Source organism: Elephas maximus, chromosome X (genome assembly GCF_024166365.1).
Source record: "Elephas maximus indicus isolate mEleMax1 chromosome X, mEleMax1 primary haplotype, whole genome shotgun sequence".
In the NCBI taxonomy this organism is placed as follows: Eukaryota; Metazoa; Chordata; class Mammalia; order Proboscidea; family Elephantidae; genus Elephas; species Elephas maximus.
The window spans coordinates 83011668-83031097 of NC_064846.1; the positions used below are offsets into that span (position 1 = coordinate 83011668).

At 37.0% G+C, this 19430-nt stretch overlaps 1 pseudogene; it reads left to right on the plus strand.

Annotated features, from left to right (window-relative positions):
- Positions 1-19430, plus strand: part of LOC126068737 (uncharacterized) — an 87925-nt pseudogene that overhangs the window by 61113 nt on the left and 7382 nt on the right.

Genomic DNA, 19430 nt, shown 5'->3' on the forward strand with positions numbered 1-19430 from the left:
CTGTTTATGCTATGTATTAGGGCTCCTAGTGTTGTCCCTATTTTTTCTTCCATGGTCTTTATTGATTTAGATTTCATATTTATGTCTTTGATCCATTAGTTTTTTTGCATGGTGTGTGGTATGCATCTTGTTTCATTTTTTAGCAGATGGATATCCAGTTATGCCAGCACCATTTGTTGAAGGGACTGTTTTTCCCCAATAAACTGACTTTGGGCCTTTGTCCAATATCAGGTGCTCATATGTGGATGGATTTATGTCTAGATTCTCAATTCTGTTCCATTGATCTATGTATCTGGTGTTTTGATTACTGTGGCAGTATAATAGGTTCTAAAATCAGGTAGAGTGAGGTCTCCCACTTTGTTCTTCTTTTTCTGTAATGCTTTACTTATTTGGAGGCTCTTTCCCTTCCATATGAAGTTGGTGATTTGTTTCTCCATCTCATTAAAAAATGTTGTTGGAATTTGGATGGGAATTGCATTGTACCTATAGATGCCTTTTGGTAGAATAGACGTTTTTACAATGTTAAGTATTCCTGTCCATGAGCAAGGTATGTTTTTCCACTTATGTCAGTTTCTTTTGGTTTCTTGCAGTAGCATCTTATAGTTTTCTTTGTATAGATCTTTTATATCTTTGGTAAGATTTATTCCTGTATATTTTATCTTCTTGGGGGCTACTGTAAATGGTATTGATTTGGTGAGTTCCTGTTAGATGTTCTTTTTGTTGGTGTAGAGGAATTTTGTATGTTTATCTTGTATCATGATACTCTGCTAAACTATTAGTATCAGTAGTTTTCTTGAGGATTCTTTAGGGTTTTTTGTGTATAAGATCATGTCATCTGCAAATAGGTATATTTTTACTCCTTCCTTACCAATCTGGATGCCCTTTATTTCTTCATCTAGCCTAATTGCTCTGGCTAGTACCTCCAGCACAATGCTGAATAAGAGTGGTAATAAAGGGCATGCTCCTATGGTTCCTGATCTCAAGGGGAACGCTTTCAGACTCTCTCCATTTAGGGTGATGTTGGCTGTTGGCTTTGTATAAATGCCCTTTATTATGTTGGGGAATTTTCCTTCTATTCCTATTTTGCTGAGAGTTTTTATCATGAATTGGTGATGAACTTTGTCCAATGCCTTTTCTGCATCAATTGATAATATCATGTGATTCTTGTCTTTTGTTTTATTTATATGATGGATTACATTGATTGTTTTTCTAAGGTCGAACCATTCCTGCATATCTGGTATGAATCCCACTTGGTCATGTTGAATTATTATAATTTTTTTTTTATATGTTTTGAATTCTATTGGCTAGAATTTTGTTGAGGATATTTGCTTCTAAGTTCATGAGGGAATTCCATCTGTAATTTTCTTTTTTTGTGATGTTTTTACCTGGTTTTGGTATCAGGGATATCCTGGATTTATAGAATGAGTTTGGGAGTATTCCATCCTTTTCTATGCTCTGAAATACCTTTAGTTGTACTGGTGTTAACTCTTCTCTGAACGTTTGGTACAACTCTCCAATGAAGCTGCTGAGCAAGTGTTTTTCTTGGGATTTTTTTTTAATTACCTTTTCAATCTCTTCTTTTGTTGTGGGTTTATTTAGTTGTTCTACCTCTGTTTGTGTTAGTTTAGGTAGGTAGTGTGTATCTAGGAATTCATCCATTTCTTCTAGGTTTTCAAATTTGTTAGAACACATTTTTTTGTAGTAGTGTCATATGATTCTTTTAATGTCAGTTGGGTCTGCTTTGATATCGCCCATCTCATTTCTCATTTGGGTTATTTGCTTCCTCTCCTGGTTTTCTTTTGTTAGTTTGGCCAGTTGTTTATCAGTTTTGTTAATTTTTTCAATGAAGCAGCTTTTGGTCTTAACTCAGTATTTTTTCCTTTCTCTATTTTATTTAGTTCTGTTCTAATTTTTTTTTATTTGCTTTCTTCTGGTACCTGAGGGTTTCTTTTGTTGCTCTTTTTCTGTTTGTTGAAGTTGTAGGGATAATTCTTTGATTTCTGCCCTTTTCTTTTCGAATGTGTGCATTTATTGATATAAATTGACCTCTGAGCACTGCTTTTGCTGGTCCCAATGGTTCTGATAGGAAGTATTTTTATTCTCATTGGATTCTATGGGTTTTTTATTCCATCCTTAATGTCTTCTATAACCCAGTCGTTTTTGAGCAGGGTATTGTTCAGTTTCCAAGTGTTTCATTTCTATTCCCTGCTTTTTCTGTTATTGATTTCTACTTTTATGGCCTTATGGTCAGAGAAGATGCTTTGCAATATTTTGATGTTTTGAATTCTGCTGGGGCTTGATTTATACCTAATATGTGGTCTATTCTAGGGAATGTTCCATGTGCGCTGGAAAAGAAAGTGTAATTGGCTGCTTTTGGGTGGAGTATTCTGTATATGTCTATGAGGTCAAAGTGGTTGATTGTGGCATTTGACTTTCAGTTTTTTGTATTCTATTACTTTTCTATTCTCTATTCCAATTATTTCCACTCTGATCTTTATTATTTCCTTTCTTATGGTGACTGGGTTTCCTTTTCCTGTTCTCTTTGTATTTGTTTGAGCTGTATAGCGAACATTTTGATTTTACCCCATTCTTATTTTTAATGTGTGCATCTTTTGCTATAAATTGAACTCTGTGCACTACCTTTGCTGTGTTCCAGATGTTTTGGTGTGATGTGTTTTCCTGTCATTTGATTCCAGGAATTTTTTTTATTCAATTTTTGATTTCTTCTATTAACCAGTGGGTTTTTAAAGTGAGTGTTATTCACTTTATATGTGTTTGATTGTTTTCCTTGTTTTTCCTGTTATTAACTTCTACTTTTATAGCATTGTGATCAGAGAAGATGCTTTGTATTGTCTCAATATTTTGGATATTTTTTGAGGGTTACTTTGTGGCCTAAGATGTAGTCTATTCCGGAGAATGTTCCATGAGTGTTGGAAAAGAATAAATGCTTTCCTGCTGTTGGTTAGAGTATTCTATATATGTCTGTGAGGTCAAGTTGGGTGATTGTGGCCTTAAGATCTTCTGTATTTTTGTTGAGTTTCTTTCTAGATCTTCTGTCCTTCATTGAGAATGAAGTGTTGTTGCTGTTAGGTGCCGTCCAGTCGGTTCCAACTCATAGTGGCCCTATGCACAACAGAACGAAACACTGCCCAGTCGTGCACCATCCTTACAATCGTTGTTATGCTTGAGCTCGTTATTGTAGCCACTGTGTCAATCCACCTCATTGAGGGTCTTCCTCTTTTCTGCTGACCCTGTACTCTGCCAAGCATGATGTCCTTCTCCAGGGACTGATCCCTTCTGACAACATGTCCAAAGTATGTAAGATGCAGTCTGGCCATCCTTGCCTCTAAGGAGCATTCTGGCCACACTTCTTCCAAGACAGATTTGTTCGTTCTTTTGGCAGTCCATGGTATATTCAATATTCTTCACCAACACCACAATTCAAAGGTGTCAATTCTTCGGTCTTCCTTATTCATTGTCCAGCTTTCACATGCATATGATGTGATTGAAAATACCATGGCTTGGGTCAGGCCCACCTTAGTCTTCAGGGTGACATCTTTGCTCTTCAACACTTTGAAGAGGTCCTTTGCAGTAGATTTGCCCAATGCAATGCGTCTTTTGAATTCTTGACTGCTGCTTCCATGGCTGTTGATTGTGGATCCAAGTAAAATGAAATCCTTGACAACTTCTATCTTTTCTCTGTTTCTCATGATGTTGCTTATTGGCCCAGTTGTGAGGATTTTTGTTTTCTTTATGTTGAGGTGTAATCCACACTGAAGGCTGTGGTCTTTGATTTTCATTAGTAAGTGCTTCATGTTCTCTTCACTTTCAGCAAGCAAGGTTGTGTCATCTGCATAACACAGGTTGTTAATGCGTCATCTGGTGTTTTACTTTGGTCTCTTACTGGAGCCATCCTGTCTTGATTCTTTTTATTTTTTTAATGTTTTGATATTTTCTGCTGTCTCTGGGACATTCAGGAAGTATTTTCTTCATTTATTGATTGTAGAATTGTTTGTTTCATCCTGCTTTTTTGTTTTATTTGCTTATGTCTGGGCAGGCGAGCTCGGTATGTTTTGTCACTTGCTTATCTGTGGGCATACTTCTCACCACCTTGTCCAGGTGGGCAGGGTTGGTTGCTCAGCTATGGTGCAGCAGGGCATGTCCAGCAGTGGGGGGAGAGGTGGGAATGGGTCGTTTGTGGCATGAACTGGGGTTGGTAGTGTTCACCTGCAGGGCAGTGCTGGGTGGGATCCAGAGGTCTGTGCCAATGTCACTTGTGGGGCATGGTGCTTGGCACACAGTGAAGGTAGGAGGAGGAAGAGCATACGATGTGTGGAGCTAAGTGGGTAAGAAAAAGAAGAGAGAGTAATAGAAGTGAAAAAAACACAAAAACAGGGAAGACTCAAGAAGGCTGTGTTTTGGTAGCTTTCTAGCCACGTGGTGTATCATGGAATGCTGAGAAGGAGAATGGGTGGTACACAGGGCTAGTTGTGTGGGATAAAGGACAGCAAAGAAGGAAAAGAGAGAGGAGAAACAAAAAACAAAAACAGTGACAAGAAAAATATGGTGCTGAGGGAACAATTTGTGTGTTGGACAGAATTGGGGTAGCAGCGAGCTGGTGTCTCTTTCACTGTGTGGTGTGGCACAACCCTTCAGGAAGGGGTAGAGGCAGCACAGACCCTGGGTGGGAGGGGGAGGGTAAAGGGAGAAGAGAAAAGATAAAGAATAATAAAAAATATTGTGATGAGGCAGCCGGCCTCTGGGGGTGGTGCAGACCAGAGGAGGCTGAGTGTCAGTGACTCTCTAGCCAAGCAGTGCAGCACCATCCCTTCAAGAAGGAGCCAGGGTGGCTCACAGAGCTAGTTGGGCAGGAGAAAGGAAAGGATGGAAATGTTATAGAGAAGAAACAAACAAAAAAATGAAACACAACAACAAAAAAACAAATAAATTAATAGTAATATGGCACTGAAGTAGTTGACTCGTGGGGCAGCATGGGCCAAGGGAGGCCTTTTGCCTGTGGGTCTCTAGCTGAGTGGTGCAACACCACCCAACGAGAAGGCGTGGAGGCAATGCATGGGGCTAGGTGGGTGGGAAAAAGGAAAGGAAGGAAGGGGTAGAAAAAGAAGAAACAAAAAAGACAAAAACAAAAAATATGACGCTGAAGGAGCTGGATGGTGGGGGCAGTGTGGACATGGGGAGGCCATGTCCCAGTGGCTCTCTAGCCAAGTGTTGTGGCACAGTCTGTTGAAAACAGGCAGGTACAGCACACAGGGCTAGATAAGTGAGAGAAAAGAAAGGAAAGGACAGAAAGAAAAGAAAAAAATGTGTTGAGGGAGCCAGCCAGTGGGGAGGGCATGGAACTGGGGAGGCCGTGCCATGGCTCTCTAGCCAAGCGGTGCATCACAGCCCATTGAGAAGAATTGGAAACAATGCATGAGGCTAGCTGGGTGGGAGAAAGGAAAGGAAGGAAGGGAGAGAGAAAGAGAAGAAACAAAAAAAGGAAAAAAAACTTTAAAAAGGCAATGGGGGAATTGGCCATTGGGCAGACCTAGGTGGCAGTGAGCTGGTGTCTCTTTGGCAGAGTGGCCATGACTCTTTGAAAAAGGGTGGAGACCTTATACAGGGAAGAAGGGTGGGGGTGGGAAAGCTTGTATCCCTGGTTACTGAGTGCTCTGTGTCCTGTTGGGAGCTCCATGAAGTTGCCTTCCTGTACTAGCTATCTGCAGTTCTTGGTGGCTGAGGTCCAAGATGGTGAATCCATGCACGTTAGCTGGTGGGGCACCTTCACTCTGTAGCTCTCCTCGTTCTGTTCTCTGTTTCTTATTTCATTCGGTTCTTGACTGAGTTCTTTATGCCTTCATTTGATGCTTAGGGTTTCAGGATTGATGTTTATATCTATTTTACTTAGTTTTTCAGGTCTTTGCTGTAGAAGGACAGCATGATGCTTCTATCTATAGTGCCATGTTGGCTCCGCCTTCTCATTTATCTTAACAGCAGTGTAGAATGACAGTTTTTTTCAAAATCTGCTGAGAGAAAGTCTTACCAAACTTTTGGAATTTTGCCAATGTGATAGGTTAAAAAATGATATTTTGGTTTAATCTTAATTTGCATTTTTTATAAGTGAGAATTAACATCTTTACATATACTTAAGATCCATTTGATTTATGTTTCTTGAAAATGTCTTTCACATCATTTCCTATTTTTCTGTTGGATTATTGGTCTTTTTCTTACTTATAAATAGAAGTCTTTTACATATTAGGGATATTAACTTTTTTGTGATATGTGTTACATTTTCTCCCTCATTTCATCATTTGACTTTCCTTATGGTGGTATTTTTCCCCATGCTATTTTTTATGTTGAATTTAACAGCTTATTTTTCTTTTATGGTTTCTAGATATTATATTTTAATGGTATTTTTCACTTGGAAGTTATAAAATAATTATCCCATATTTTTCGTAGTTATTTGAATTTTGAAGAGTTTGGAATTTATTCAAATTCTTAAAATTTGTTTCCCAGTTGGTCACCTACTTGCTCCAAGACTATTGGTGCAATAGTTAGCTTTTTCCTAACTGATTTGAGGGACTGTTTTACCATATGTAAACTTTCTGTATATATTTGAGTTTATTTATGGAATTTTTTTCTGTTTCATGAGCCTTAGACAATGAATTTGTTGCAATTTTTGAAATTTGAGGCTTAAAAAATCATTGAAAGGTAGTACAGTAAACCGTACGTACTTTCATCCAGATTTCTCAATTGTTAATATTTTACCACATTTTTACCACATTACTTTATAATTCTTTCTTCTCAATTTCTGGTCCAGGTATCCAGGATCTTAGACTGCAATTAACTGTCATGATTAAATATATATATATATATATATATAGGCAAATATATGCAACAAAAATTGCCATTTTAAGTGTACAAATCAGTATAATTGAGTGCATTCACCATGTTGTGAAACCATCCCCACTATCCATTTCCAAATGTCATTCACCACAGCAAACAGGAACTCAGTACCCCTAAAGAAATAACTCCTATTCACCCTTGTCCTCAAGCCCTGGTAACCACTGATAAACTTTGTCTGCGTTCCCCTATCCTGGGTATTTCATTTAAGTGGGAAAATAAAATATTTATTCTTTTGTGTCTGATTTATTTTGATTAGCATAATATTTTCAAGATTAATCCATGGTATAGCATGTATCAGAACTTTACATCTCTTTATGGCTGAAGAATATTCCATTGTATGCTGTCTTAATTAGTGCTGCTGTAGCAAAAATATTACAAGTGTGTGGCTTTAAAGAATGGAAATTTATTTTCTGACAGTTCAAGAGGCTAGGAGTCCAAATTCAGGGTGTGGATCAATGGGGAGGTCCTTCTTTGTCTATTTCATCACCTAGTAGCTGGCACCTGTTTGTCAGTTTGTTGTACTGTAGTGGCTTGTGTGTTGCTCTGAGGCTGTAAGTTATACCACCTGTATTATAAATGTCAGCAGTGTCACACATGCGGGACAGGTTTCAGCAGAGCTTCTTGACTAAGACATACTAGGAAGAAACACCTGGTGATTTACTTCCAAAAATTAGCCAACAAAAACATTATGGATGGCAAAAGAACATTGTGTGATATAGTACTGGAAGATGAGCCATTCAGGTAGGAAGGCACTCAAAATATGACTGAGGAAATGCTGCCTCTGGAAAGTAGGGTCGACATTAGTGACACAGATGGAGCAAAGCTTTCAGGACCATCATTTGCTAATATGGCATGACTCAAAATGTGAAGTAACAGCTGGAAATGTCCATTAAAAATTGGAATGTGGAATGTACAAAGTATGAATCAAAGAAAATTAGATGTCATCAAAAATGAAATAAAATACTTAATGATTGAAATCCTAGGCATTATTGAGCTGAAAAGGACTGGTATTGGCCATTTTGAATTTGACAGTAATATTACATGCTGGGAATGACAAAAAGAAGGACAGCATTGCACTCACCATTAAAAAGAATATTTTGAGATGTATCCTGAAATACAATGTTGTCAGTGATAGGTAAGTATCCACATGCCTACAAGGGAGACCAGTTAATACAGCCAATATTCAAATTTACCCACCAACTATGAATGCTAAAGATGAAGACATTGAAGATTTTTACTAACTCTGCAGTCTGAAATTGATCAATCATGCAATCAAGGTGCATTGATAATTACTAGTGATTGAAATGCAAAAACTGGAAACAAAGACAAAGGATCAGTAGCTGGAAAATGTGACCTTGGTGATAGAAATGACGCTGGAGATTGCATGATAAAATTTTGCAAAACCAAAGATTTATTCATTAGAAATGCTTTTTTTCAACAACACAATAAACTTTACACAAGTGGACCTTGGTGATTAGATTACACAAGAATCCAATCAACAACATCTGTGGAAAAGGCAATGGAAAAGCTCAATATCATTAGTCCAGACAATGCCAGAGTATAACTGCACATCAGATCATTAAATGCTCATGTGCAAGATCAAATTGAAGCTGAAGAAAATTAAGGTAAGTCCACAAGAGCCAGTTTGACCTTGAATACATCCCTCCTGAATGTAAAGACTATCTACATTTGTTGCACTGAACACTAATGACCAAAGATAGGAATAGTTGGGGTGTGACACTAAGGACATAATACATAAGAAAGTGCAAGGTCACTAAAAAGACAGAAAAGACAAAAATGGTTGCTATAAGAGACTCTGAAACTTACTCTTAAGTGCAGAGTAAGTTTCTAAAACAAATGGAAGAAATGTTAAAGTAAAAGAGCTGAAGAGAAGATTCAAAACATGGCTCAAGAAGACAAGGTAAAGCGTTATAATGATATGTGTAAAGACTTGGAGTTAGAAAACCAAAAGGGAAGACTATGGTTGGCATTTCTCAAGCTGAAAGAACTGAAGGGAAAATTGAAGCCTCTAGTTGCAATACTGAAGGACTTTATGGGCAAAAAATTGAATGACGCAGAAAGCATCAAAAGAAGATGGAAAGAGTACACAGAGTCACTGTACCAAAAATAATTGGTCAATGTTCAACCATTTCAGGATTCAGCATATGATCGTGAACTTCTGGTACTGAAGAAAGAAGTTAAAGCTGCACTAAAGGCATTGGTGAAAAACGAGGCTCCAGGAATTGATGGAATAAAATTAAGATGCTTCTACAAATGAATAAAATGCTGGAAGTGCACAAAAAAATATATGTAAAGAGATTTGGAGGACAGCAACCTGGCCAACCAACCAGAAGAGATCCATATTTGTGCCCATTCCAAAAAAAGTGGTCAAATGAAATGCAGAAATTATTGAACAATAGCATTAGTATCATATGCTAGCAAAAGTTTGCTGAGGATAATCCAAAAACAACTGCTGCTGTCCATCAATAGGGAACTGCCAGAAGTTCAAGTCTGATTAAGAAGAGGACATGCATGAGGAACATCTTTGCGGATGTCAGATGGATATTGGCCAAAAGCGGAGAAAACCAGCAAGATGTTTACCTGCGTTTACCTGTGCTTTAATGCCTAGGTGCAGTCATTCAACTCTGTGGATCATTAGAAATTATACATAAAACTATGAAGAATGAGGATTTCAAAATAATTATGCTCATGCAAAATCTGTACATGGATCAAGATGCAACCACTCAAATGAAACAAGGTGATACTGCATGGTTCAAAATTGGAAAAGGTTTGTGGCGGGGCTGTATCTTTTCATCATGTTTATTCAATCTATATATGATGAACAGTAATCCAAAAAGTCAGAGTTTATGAAAAAGAATACAACATCAGGATTGGAGAAAGCCTAATAACTTGTATAATGCAAATGACACAACCTAGCTTGCCAAAAATGAAAATGACTCAAAGCACTTACTGATGAGGGTCAATATAGATTACATATGAACTTAAAGAAAATGAAAATCCTCACAATTTGACCAATAAGAAACATCATTACAAAAGAAGAAAAAATTGAAGTTGTCAATGATTTCAGCCTACTTGGGTCAACAATCAATGCTCGTGGAAGCAACAGTCAAAAATTAAAATGTAAAGTATTATGATGACAAGTACAAAGACCTGGAGACAGAAAATGAAAAGGAAGAACATGCTCAGCATTTCTCAAGCTGAAAGAACTGAAGAAAAAATTCAAGCCTCAAGTTGCAACACTGAAGAATTCTACGGGGGAAATATTAAATGACACAGGAAGCATCAAAGGAAGGTGGAAGGAATACACTGAGTCACTGTACCAAAAAGAATTGGTCTACGCTCAACAATTTCAGGGGGTAACATATGATCAGGAACTGAAGGTACTGAAGGAAGAAGTCCAAGGTGCACTGAAGGCATTGGCAAAAAACAAGGCTCCAGGAATTGACAGAATACCAATTGAGATGTATCAGCTAATGAATGCAGTGCTGGAAGTGCTCACTCATCTATGCCAAGCAATTTGGAAGACAACTACCTGGCCAACCAAATGGAAGAGATTCATATTTATGCCTATTCCCAAGAAAGGTGATCCAACCAAATGCGGAAATTATCAAACAATGGTAATTAGTATCACATGCAAGCAAAATTTTGGTGAAGATCATTCAAAAGTTGCTGCAGCGGTATATCGACAGGGAACTGCCAGAAATTCAAACTGGATTTAGAAGAGGATGTGGAACCAGGGATATCATTGCTGTTATCAGATGGATCCTGGCTGAAGGCAGAGAATACCAGAAGGATGTTTACCTCTATTTTATTGACTATGCAAAGGTAATTGACTGTGTGGATCATAACAAATTATGGATAACATTTTGAAGAATGGGAATTCCAGAGCACTTAACTGTGCTCATGAGGAACCTGGACATGGATCAAGAAGCAGTCATTCAAAAGAAAAAAACTGCATGGTTTAAAGTCAGGGTTGTATCTTTTCACCATACCTATTCAATTTGTATGCTGAGCGAATAATTCAAGATGCTGGAGAATACGAAGAAGAACATGGCATCAGGATTGGAGGAACACTCATTAACAACTTGCCTTATGCAGATGACACAACCTTACTTGCTGAAAGTGAACAGGACTTGAAGCATTTACTGATGAAAATTGAAAACCACACCCTTCAGTATGGATTACACCTCAACATAAAGAAAACAAAAATCCTCACAACTGGACCAATAAGCAAGATCATGATAAATGGAGAAAAGATTGAAGTTGTCAAGGATTTCATTTTACTTGGATTCACAATCAAAACCCCTTGAAGCAGCAGTCAAGGAATCAAAGTATGCATTGCATTGGGAAAATCAACTGCAAGAGATCTCTTTAAAGTGTTAAAAAGCAAAGATGTCATCTTGAGGACTAAAGTGCACCTAACTCAAACCATGGCGAATATTGAATATACCATGGACTACCAAAAAAATGAAAAACTCTGTCTTGGGAGAAGTACAATCAGAATGCCCCTTGGAAGCAAGAATGGCCAGACCATGTCTCACATACTTTGGACATGTTTTTGGGAGGGATCAGTCCCTGGAGAAGGACATCATGCTTGGTAAAGTAGAGGGTCAGCAAAAAAGAGGAAGACCCTAATGAGATGGAATGACACAGTGGCTGCAACAATGGGCTCAAACATAGCCACAGTTGTGAGGGTGGCACAGGACTGGGCAGTGTTTCATTCTGTTGTACATAGGGTCGCTATGAGTTGGAACCAACTCAATGACACCTAACTACAACAACAACAACATTGTGCAAATTTGCTGCAAAAGACAACTTTAAAGTTCTAAAAAGTAAAGACGTCACTTTGATGACTAGGATGTGCCTGAATCAAACCATGGTCTTTTCAGTTGCCTCATATTTATTCAAAAATTTGCACAATGAAAAAAGAAGACAGGACAGCAATTGGTTCATTTAAATTGTGTTGGGGAAGAATATTGAATATACCATGCATTGCCAGATGAACAAATAAATCAGTCTTAGAAAAAATAAAACTGGAATAATCCTTAGAAGATAAGATGATGAAGTCTGGTCTTGCTTACTTTGGACACAACAAACAATGTCTAGGAAAGGATATCATGGTCAGTGAAACTGAGGGAAACATTCAATGAGATGGATTAACATAGTGGCCACACAAATAGGCTCAAACATATCAAAGATCATGAAGATGGCACAGGAATGGGCAATGTTTTATTCCATTATACATAAAATTGCTACGAGTAGGAGCTGACTTTATGGCAACTAACAAAATAGTTGGCAATCCTTGGAGTTACTAGGCTTGTAGATTCATCTGCTTTCCTCATCAAATAGTGTCTGTCTTCCCTCAGTGTGTGTCTCTGTGTCTATTCTTGCCTTTTTATAACTCAAAAGTGATTATGTTTAGGATTCACTGTATTCTGGTATAACCTCATTAACATAATAAAGTAAAAACCTTACAGGTAATCCCAGACTTACCATGTCTTCAAGTTATGATGGACCACACTTATGACCTTCAGTGTACCTGGAATATTGTATCTTCCTGGGAGTAAGTTAGGAAAAATGCAAAAATGCATGCAAGGTGTTTTAGGCTGGGTTCTCTAGAGAAACAAAACCAGTAAAGGGTGTATATATATATATATACACACACACACATATATATATACATATATAAAAAATATATATATATATATACACTCTTCTCTGGTTTTGAGAGAGAGAGTTTATCTCAAGGAACTGTCAAGGAAATGGCCCACATTTTTGTAGAGGCTGGCAAGTCCCAAGTCCGTGGGTCAGGCATCAGGTTTCAGGCTGGAGGCTTCTCCTGACTCACGTAGCTGTAGGGGCTGATGAGCCCAAGAGCCATAGGTTAGAAGGCAGGCTGCTGGCTCACAGCTTCGAAGGCTGACAAATCCAAAATCAGCAGGTAACACAGCAGGCTGCTGGCCCAAGTCCCAAGAACTGGAGTTCAGATGCTGACAAGTCGAATGCAGAATTCAGAGCAGAGCAAAAGCCAGTGAGCTTTGCCAGAAAGTCCACATATATTGGATGCAGGCCACGTCCTCAAGGGAAATTCCCTTTCAATTGATTGGCTATTCATAGCAGATCACATCATGGAAGCGATTACAACATTATACGGCTGACAAACTACATCATAACTGCCAAACCACTGAGAATCATGGCCCAGCCAAGTTGACACACAACCTTACTGATCACACAGGGGATATGGACAAAATTTTTGTTATGTGAACATGATCCAAGCAAGCATTTGATCGGGAAAATATGATGGAGGAGAAGTGATCAGTGAAAAAATCGTTCATATGACAAGAAAGCTGAGGTAGAACTTGATATCACTCATAGATTACAAAGAAGGGAATTGACACATTAGGACTTAATGGATTTTGAAGAGGAAAGAAATGCTGAAGAAGAAAGAAATAATGAGGAAGAGAAAAGAGAGTTTTCAAAAATTTTACAGTGAAAGAATTAGCTGGAGTTTTTCTTGCTAAATCAGGGGCTTCAGTTGCTTGAAAATATGGATCCATATGCTGGTCGCTTTGTTAAAGTTGATAGGCACATTTGGGAAGCAGTGAGATGTTACCATAAAATATATGAAGAAAAAAAGAAAAGAACCATACAGACAATTCTCACTAATTTTCTGGGTAGAAATGCCATCCCCATTCCCAGGAATAATCCAGATGACCCAGAACCTTCCACAAGTGGAGTCATTACCACAGCTAACAAAATGCCATAGTGGTCCAGTTCTTCCTCATCATCAAAGAAAATGTTTATGATTTGTGTATTTTTTGTGTATGAATGTACAGATGTATTAAAATATATCTGTAAGTTTATATGTAATGTTTCCAACCACCAAAGACAAATCGAATTTATAATGATACTACTAATAAAATGCAATCAGAATGAAAACTAAGAAAAAAAATGAGGTATCCCACTTAAGTCAGAACGGATTTACAATGGAGTCCTCAGAATGGAATTGCATTGTAAGTTGGGGACTTCCTGTATTTCCAAACAGGGTCATAATTATAGGTACAAGGGTTATGGTTTCAAAACATATTTTGGGGGAACACAATTCAATCTATAACAAGCATATACCACATTTGTTTATCCATTCATCTGCCAGTGGGCATTTGGGTTGTTCCTACCTTTTGGCTATTGTGAATAATGCTTTAATGAACATTGGTACAGGTATCTGTTTGTGTCCCTGTATTCAAGTCTTTGAGGTATATACCTAGGAGTGGAATGTTGGGTCATATAGAAATTCTATGTTTAACTTTTTACTTTAAGTATAATTTGGCTGGTATTAATATAGTTACTCCTGCAAAGATGTCACTTTGAGGACTAAGGTGCACCAGACCCAAGTCATGGCATTTTCAATCACCTCATATGCATGCGAAAGCTGGACAATGAATAAGGGAGACCAAAGAAGAATTGATGCCTTTGAAGTATGGTGTTGGCAAAGAATATTGAATATAACATGAACTTCCAGAAGAAGGAAAAATCTGTCTTGAAAAACATACAGCCAGAATGCTGTACTTAGAAGTAAGGGTGTGAGACTTTGCCTCATGTACTTCAGACGTGTTATCAGAAGGGACCAGTCCCTGGAGAAGGACTTCATGCTTGGTAGAGCGTCAGCAAAAAAGAGGAAGACTCTCAATGAGATGGACTGACACAGTGGCTGCAACAATGGCTTCAAACATAGCAAAGACCATGAGGATGATGCAGGACTAGGCAGTGTTTCCTTCTGCTGTACATAGGGTCTCTATGTGTGGGAACTGACTGGATGGCACCTAACAACAGCAAACTCCTTTTCATTGTTATTTTCATGGAATATTTTTCCGACGCTTTCATAAGCAACTTATTTGTGCCTTTGGGTCTAAAGTGGGTCTTTTGTAGACAGCATGTAGTTGGATAGTGTTTTATTTTCCAACCTGCCAATTTCTGCCTTTCAACTGGAGAGTTTAATCCATTTATATTGAAGTTATTACTGATAGGGACTTTCTTCTGTCACTTTGCTATTTGTTTTCTGTGTGTCTTACCTTTTTTGTCCCTTATTTCTTCCAATACTGCCTACTTTTGTGTTTAGTTGATATTTTTGTAATGAACCATTTTGATTCCCTTCTCATTTATTTTTGTGTATATTTTTTAGATTTTTTTTGTGATTACCAAGAGAATTACATTTAACATCCTCAATTTATAGCAACCTAGCTTAATTTGATACCAAGTTAACACTTCAATAACATGCAACAAGTCTGTTCCTGTACCACTCCACTCCCTTTGTGTTGTTGTTGCCACATATTGCATTTTTATATATGTGTTCCCAGTAACAGATGTTTATAATTATTTTTGTGCAGTGGTCTTTGAAATAGGGTAGGACATAACAAGCAGAGTTACAACACACACACACACAAAATCATAAAATTGGCCTCTATATTTACCTATGAAATTACCTTTATTGGAGATATTTTTTTCTTCATCTGGGTTTGAGTTACTGTCTACAGTGTCTTTTCATTTCAGTCTGAAGGGCTCCTTTTAGCCTTTCTTGTAGGGCAGGTCTAATCATCATGATCTCCCTCAGCTTCTCTTTATCTGGAAATGTCTTAATTTCACCCTTCTTCTTGAAAGGAAGTTTTGCCTGATATTGAATTCTTGGTTGACTGTTTTTTTATTTCAACACTTTAAATATGTCATTTTACTACCTTTTGGCTTCCAAGGTTTCTGTGCCTAAAGATTGGAAGGAAAGACTGGGGAAACAGGTTTTTTTTTTTTTTAATTAAGAATTTCAAAAGTACCTTGTGTACTTTTGATAAAATTCTCTGTATTGAGGATTCCCTAGTATGTGACAATTAGCTTCTCTTGCTGCTCTCAGGATTGTCTATTTTTGGGTTTAGAGAGTTTGGTTATAAAGTACCTCAGTGTGGATCTCCTTGGGTTTATCCTACTTGGATTTCCTTGAGCTTTTTGTATATGTAGATCATGTCTTTTTTCAAATTGCAAAGTTTTTGGCTATTATTTCTTCAAATGTTCCTTCTTTCCTTTTATCTCTCTTCTCCTTCCAGAAGTCCCACAACCTGTAAGTTGTTCCACTTAATAGTGTTCCTTAAGTACCTTAGATTCTGTTCACTTTTCTTCATGCCTTTTTTTTTCCCCTTTTGATCTTCAGAATCAATAATTTCAATTGTCTTATCTTCAAGTGTGCAGGTTTTTCTTGTCAGTTCAAATCTGCTGCTGAACCCCTCCAGTTTATGTTATATATTGTACTGTTCAACTCTAGTATTTCTGGTTGATTGCTTTTTATAATTTCTGACATATTCTTTATTGATATTCTCTTTTTGTTCCTGTGTCATTTTCCTGCCTTCTTTTAGTTCTTTATCTGTGTTTTCCTTTAGCTCTTTGAGCATATTTAGTACTGTATTTTAAAGCCTTTGTCTAGTAAGTCCATTAAGTAGGCTTCCATGGAGATGGTTTCTGTTGCTTTATTTTGTTATTTTGAATGGGCCATTCTTTCTTGTTTCTTTGTATGCCTGTGATTTTTGTTGATATTGGACATTTGAATATGACAGTATGGTAACTCTGAAAATAAAATTCTTCCCCTTCCTCAGGGTTTGCTTTTTTTTTTATTTTGAAGGCTATAGTTGTCTATTTTGTTTTGAGACCTTCCCTAACTATCTTTTCAAAATCTTTCCCAGTATTTGCAAATTGACTCTGTTCTGGGGCCCTTCTTCAACACTCAGCCAGGCTTGCACTGCACATAGGTTTCAGCCAGAGGTAAAAGAAAAGGGTCTTCTTATAAATTCAGAGCATGTGTCTTTCCCTGTGCATATATATAGCTTTCTAAATTCCCTCTTAAATACAGTACTTTTGAAAGCCTTAATTAAAAAAAAATATCTCTCTCCCCAGCCTGTCCTGCCAGTCTTTAGACACCTACTATATGCCTTAATGGCACTCTTTAGCCACAGGCAGCTACAGATGGTTACAGCCTTAATTAATTTTCCATTGCCCCTCAGCCTTGTATGAGCTCCAAGACAGGTCAAACTGAGATTAGTGCCTTGCTTCAGTCCTTCAAACAGGTTAAGATAGACACACAATAATTTATGAATAAAACCTTCTCTGCTCCTTCTAGAGCCAGAAACCATGCTCCCTCTCTGGTAGCGTGGGCTGCTGCTATTTTACAATGACCCCTCTGAGCAGTGGAAGAGGTGGGGAGTGCCACATAGAGAACCAACACTTTCTTACTATTTATATGTCAACTTATTATTGCTTCAATGTTTGCTTAGTTTCTGTAACACTTTGACTGGTTTCCAGAGTTCTGACAAAGTTGGTTCTGCCAGTTTCTACTGGATTTATTATTATTCTCTTTGGTGTTTCTGTGGGAAGATGGGAGCATGCAGCTGCTCATGCTGTCATCTTGCTCAGAACTTCTAATTGTCATGACATTTTATTCTCCTTTAATGTGGGATAATTCCTCAGTATTTGTTTTCTTTCATGACCTTAGCATTTTGGAAGTGAAGAGTAAAGGTCAATTATTATGTAGAATGTCCCTGAATTTGGATTTGTGTGATTTTTTTTTTTTTTTATGATTAGATTCTTGTTATGCATTTTAGGAAAGCATACTACAGAAGGGATGTAGTATTCTTTTCAATGCATTTTACCACATAGAGAATGATGTTGCTACGTCTCTTTCCTGGTGATGTTTAATTTGATCATTTATTTAAGATATGGTCTGTAATACTTCTACATTGTAAAAATGCTATTTTACCTTTTGTACTTAATAAGTATCTTGTGGGGAGATATCTTGAAAAACTGTAAATATCCTGTTCTTCATCAAACTTTAATCAGCTAGTTTTATAATCCATTCATGATTCTTGGCTGAATCAAATCTTACAATGATGGGTACAAAAGGGTGACTTTTCCGATTTCATAATTCCTTATAAATTTTTTAGTTGGCATTCTACTGTGAAGAATAACTTTTCTTTCTCTGATATTTATCAATTTATTTATATCCGGATGGACTTATGGATTTCTATTTTATTCGGTGAGTTATATAACACCCCTATCATTTTTTTTTTATCATTAATAATTTTAATACTCAAATATAACCAGATTTGTTCACTGGTTGTCCCTTTAAGCTGGCTCTTGTGTCCTTTTTCATTTCATCTGTGTTAAAGCTCTGATATTAATTGCTTTAACTTTTTGGATGTTTATGTTCTCTTCACGAATTTACTCCTTTATAAATATGAAAGAACCCTTGTTATCTTTGGTAATATTCTTTGCTATAAATCCATTTTCTCTACTTTAATATTTACTACTCTGGCTTCTTTTTGATTTGTGTTACCATGATGTATCTATTTCCATCTTTTACTTTTAACTTACTTGTGTCTTTATATTTAAAGTAGGTTTTAAAAAAATTTTTTTTTTCTTGTAGGTAACAAGATGTGTTTTCTTGTTTTTTTAAGTTAAACAACCTTTTAATTGGAGTGATTAGACTGTTTAGATTCAATTTGCTTATTGTTATGTTTAGTTTATTGTTTGTCCTATGTGTTTATTTCCCTCTTTCTTCCTTTTCTGTCACATTTTGGATGGTGTTTTTTATGAATATTTTTTCTTTTGTATGGTTTAATAGCTATAACTCTTGTGTGTTCATTCAGTGATTGATTTAAGGTTTATAGAATATACATTTAATTATCTACAGTCTGAGTTCATCTGATATTACTCTGATTTACATATAGTATAAGAACTTCACAAAAATAGACTTCTTTTTCTCCATTCCTCGCCCTTGTGCTATTGTCAAATATTTTAATTCTACATATGTTATAAACCCCACAATGCATTACTATTATTTCTGCTTTAAGTATTCTTTTATGTTCAAAAAGAAATTTAAATAAGAAAACATTCTCTTATATTTATGTACAAAATTACCATTTCTAGTGCTACTCATTTCTTTCTGTAGATGCATATTTCAGTCCAATTTCCCTTTTGCGTTAGCATTTCCTTTCACACTTTTTTTTTTGCAATGCAAGTCCGTTGTCTGATGATGATGATGAATTTTTTCAGCTTTTGCATGCCTGAAAAAATCTTTATCTCATTTTTGTTTTTGGAAGATGATTTTTCTAAGTATAGAATTTTAGGTTGACAGATGTGTTTTTCTTCTTTCAGTACTTTACAGGTGATCTTTCACTGTCTTCTGGTTTGCATTGCTTCCAACAAGGAGTCTGCCATCGTTCTCATTTTGTTCTTCTGTATGTATGGAAACCATTTCATCCTCTTGTGTCTTCTTTTAAACTTTCTTCAGTAGGACCAGAGAATCATTTAGTCCAAAAAAAAAAAATTGCCATTGAGTTGATTCTGACTCATAGCGACTCTATAGGACAGAGTAGAACTGCCCCCATAGGGTTTCCAAGGAGTGCCTGGTGGATTCGAACTGCTGGCCTTTATGGTTAGCAGCCAAACTCTTAACCACTGTGCCACCAGGA